The following is a 4,587-nucleotide window of genomic DNA, read 5'->3' as shown; positions in this document are numbered from 1 at the left end:
ACTAAACACAAAAACTATCCTAAAAAATTAGTTTGTGGGAATCTCGCGCAGCAGCATGAATAGTAGCAGGAACAACAGCAGGAGGATCAGCAGCAGCACGAACATAAGTAGGAGCAGCAGCTGGAACAGTACGAACGCTTTACGTTTGTAAGACGAGACGTACAATAAACTTGGGGACGTTGGCGTTCCACCCCTAATTATAATTGTCAACGCCTCTCCTCCTCAGAGCGCGGCCAATGTTGAGGAAGCTCCTGTCACGCACGTCCCCACACAAAGACAAAGATCCCCCCCCCGTATTAGTCTGACAGGCTGTTGGGCCTTGATAGGTGAAGGCCGGCACTGTGTCACACGAGGTGGGCAAGTGGCCAGCATCATGCCCGGCCGCCTTAGCCTCCCCAGTGGCGATGTTTACTACACACCGCACCGGGGACTCATTTGAAGCTGAGTCGACCTAGCGGAGGCCCAGCACCGGTTCAGATAATTGCCACTGGTGGTGTTGGTGGCCTTGAGTGGGAATCGAGCTCGGGACGCCGGCTTTCGTAGCGAAGCTTACTAACCGCTGCACTACCGCTCCCCACACACAGACACACAGAATAGCAATTGACACACAGGGAATAACAACACACAGGGAATAACAACACACACACAGAATAGCAACCCACACACACCGAATAGAAACATACATCCCACCACTGGCAACATACACAGAATAGCAACACCAACACAGAATATCAACACACACACAATAGTAACACCCACACACCGAATAGAAACACACACAGAATAGCAACACACACAAAAATAGCAACACCAACACAGAATAGCAACACACACACAATAGTAACACCCACACACCGAATAGAAACACACACAAAATAGCAACACCAACACAGAATAGCAACACACACACAATAGTAACACCCACAGAATAGCAACACACACAAAAATAGCAACACCAACACAGAATAGCAACACACACACAATAGTAACACCCACACACCGAATAGAAACACACACAAAATAGCAACACACACAAAATAGCGACACCCACACAGAATAGCAAGACACACACAATAGTAACACCCACACATAGAATAGCAAAACCCACACAAATGTAGTGCCGTAGATGGGCCACGCTTACCGGCAGTGGTAGACGAGGCCCATCTGCACGGGTACCCCGTCCCGCCAGGGGAGGGGCTGCCGTGCCAGCCCAAGAGGGGAGGGGCTGCTGGGGGCTCAGGCCCCCAGACAGCTAATCCCCTCGGCGCCACCAACGGGGGGGGGGGCTGCGGGGGATCTACGATCCCACGCAACGCCACCCCTCGATGGGCAAAGTGGCATAAAGGGGACCTACCCAGCCGATTGGGACCAGTCGCAGACGAAGTACGAAGACCAGCCAGCTTAGGACCCTGGACCCCCTCGCCCCGCTTGTCCTTGTCAGGGCCGGGACGCTGTGCGGGCCAGTGGTGGGACTCTGGGACTCCCGGCTCTGCGCCCTTGTAAGGGCGAGGTACGAGGAAGCCAGAGCCTAGACCCGCACCTTGGCTGGGTCTGGTCAGGTAGCCTCCCCTAGGGTAATTGTAGCCGGAGGACCCGAGAGCGTAGCTAGTGTCAGGCACGCGAGAAGTAGGCTGTGTCCCTAGGCTGTAACAGTGTATCAGGACTGTTGGAGTGGTGTATTGTAATAAAGAAGTTGCATCTACAAAGTGTCTCCGGGAACCCATTACACATAGAATAGCAATAAAGACACATATAATTGGCAACACACACAGAATAGCAACACAGAACAGCAGCACACAGACACACAGAAGTGCTACAAAGACAAAGATCCCCCGTATAGCCTTAACAGACTGTTGGGGCAAGTGCTGTTAGCGAGCACCAATGAAGGCCGAAACGGCACACGAGGAGACGGGTGGCCAGCACCACGCCCGGCCGCCTTTGTCTCCCCCGTGGTGATGTTTTTAACCACCACACCAGGTACTTATTTGAGGTTGACTCGACCGAGAAGAGGCCCAGGAACGGTTCAGATATTCGGCACTGGTGTTGGCCGTGAGTTAAAATCGAACTCGGCTCCTTCACGAGCCTCCTCAAAACAGGCCGATCTTGACACCGCTGGTAGCGGTCTTCGGCAAGTCTAAAGACCATCAACACGATCATCATCATCATCACCACCGTTCTCATCAGCAGCCCCATCATAGGGGAGTGTTGTCAGTGGTAGGTCGCGACGCCTCCAGCGCTGCTGCAGAGCTCTTGCGGTTCGACCCACGCAGGCAGCCCTGGTTAATCCCCACAGCGCCACGTTAACTGAAACACACTGCACGCATAGTCCACGCTTGCCTTGGTTAGAGCGGACAAATTAAATAATTTCGTGACGTCGTTATTAAACAAGTCGATCATTGCTCGCCCGGGTGGCACAGGGTAATATTTTACAAATACGCATGTAAGTTGAACATCTTTCGCACCGTACAACAACAAAATATATGTATCTGTGTGAGTCTATGGCGCTCTGTGTGAGTCTATGGGTCTCTGTGTGAGTCTATGGGTCTTTGTGTGAGTCTATGGGTCTCTGTGTTAGTCTATGGGTCTCTGTGTTAGTCCATAGGTCTCTGTATGAGTCTATGGGTCTCTGTGTGAGTCGATGGATCTCTGTGTGAGTCGATGGGTCTCTGTATGAGTCTATGGGTCTCTGTGTGAGTCGATGGGTCTCTGTATGAGTCTATGTGTCTCTGTGTGAGTCGATGGGTCTCTGTATGAGTCTATGGGTCTCTGTGTGAGTCGATGGGTCTCTGTATGAGTCTGTGGGTCTCTGTGTGAGTCGATGGGTCTCTGTATGAGTCTGTGGGTCTCTGTATGAGTCTATGGGTCTCTGTGTGAGTCGATGGGTCTCTGTGTGAGTCGATGGGTCTCTGTATGAGTCTGTGGGTCTCTGTGTGAGTCGATGGGTCTCTGTGTGAGTCGAGGTGTCTCCTCCACTCAGGGGAGCTCCAGAGAGCCGAGTCTGGAGTGGAATGTCTGTGGTTTATTTGTGGCGGCGTCCCTTGGAAGAGGGGGAGAGTTGCCCACACTTTACCCCACCATTGCTCACAGTAGTAATTCTATTGTCTTCGTAGAGGACAAATCCTCACTCCAATGGGTTAAGTAGAGACGACGTGTCTCTCCCTCTCTCGCACACACAGAGAGAGAATCTGCCACAACTGCCATCAAAGGCTTTCAGACAACGGCAGGTTATTATTACCGAAAAGATAATCTCCTGTGAGTGCGCACAGCGTCTCTGATGGCGAGTTGAAAAGGAGAGACAGCAAGAGAGAGGAAAGCGAGATGGGGGGGGGGGCGAGAGAGGAGAGAGAGTGTAGATAGTGAGACAGAGAGAGGAGATAGAGAGGAGACAACGAGAGGAAAGAGAGATATAGATAGGAGAGAACGAGGGAGAGAGAGTGGAGAGAGTGAGCGGAAAAGAGAGGAGAGGGCGAAAGAGAAAGAGAGGAAAGAGATATAGAGCTTTAATAACAGTTACAGAGAATGGCACCCACTTTCAAATACTTAATAAGACATACATTTCACGAGATTATGGAAAGACAAATTATGCACAATGAGCCAAGTACATAAATTTACGTGGAATGAGCAAAAAAAGCGGAATAAGGTTTAATTGCTGTTCACCTCCATCAAAGTATAATCTTCAGCCTCTGCAACTTTTTCATCATTCTCCAGCATCTCTTGAAGCTCATTGTTGGTGTTTAGAAGCACGTGGATCTGTTTCTTCCGCAGCTCCAACTTGTTCTCAACATATTTTTGGTTCTTTCGGTAAAGTAACGTAGATAAAAAAACAAAAATATAAATTAAAAGCAAAAAATCCACGACGTTTCGATAGCAACACAAGCGATCTTCTTCACGTGGAAAGATAAGAAAAAAACACTCTTAGGCTTGTAACCGATTCTGGAGATCTTTGTCCAGCTCATCAAGTTGCTTGAGTGTCTTTCTTCAATCAGGGTGCTGCTCAATTACTTGGCCAAAACATCATCTCGTGACGATTCTTGCATATCCGTTTGGCGTGAAGGATCTCCTACTTGCACTGCGTGATCCTTCCATGGCCAACTGCAATGCTGTCCCCGATATGTTTGTAGATCTTCCCGTAGTTGTTCATCTCCCGCAGGTTCGTGTTGTGCACCACACACAGTTCTGCCCAGAGAACTCGCATGGTACCAGGGCTCCAACCATCCGCTGGTACTGTCTGTAGCTCTCCTGCGAGGGCAAGTCATTGCTACACCACTTAATGAAGCTCTTCAGCAGGAAATTGATATGGGGATCGTCTCCGCCTCCACCTCCATCAATCAGCATCACCTCGTCGTCAGTAGCAGCCACGCTACCCATGCTACCTGTCCTCATAGAGAGAGAGGAGAGAAATAGAGAGGAGATATACTTTTTGGACTTTTTAAACAACTTTTATTGCCGCAAGCAGCAACAGCACTGGAGGCGATTCCGATATAAAATACACAGTCACCAGAAAGCAAATAAACGCTATAAATCCACGCGCTGTGGCGCTAAATGCACCGTGCACAACACGAAAGAAACGTCACGTGGTGGTCATCG

The 4,587-nt window shown here is 49.9% G+C and overlaps 1 pseudogene; it reads right to left on the bottom strand.

Annotated features, from left to right (window-relative positions):
* Nucleotides 1–3,628: 3,628 nt before the first annotated feature.
* LOC144737082 (THO complex subunit 7 homolog) lies at nt 3,629–4,383 on the bottom strand (annotated as a pseudogene).
* Nucleotides 4,384–4,587: the final 204 nt, after the last annotated feature.

This window comes from Lampetra planeri, chromosome 64 (assembly GCF_965212315.1).
Source record: "Lampetra planeri chromosome 64, kcLamPlan1.2.h2, whole genome shotgun sequence".
Lineage (NCBI taxonomy): Eukaryota > Metazoa > Chordata > Hyperoartia > Petromyzontiformes > Petromyzontidae > Lampetra > Lampetra planeri.
The sequence above is the reverse complement of the archived record's forward strand: the minus strand, read 5'-3'. Positions and strand labels throughout refer to the sequence as shown.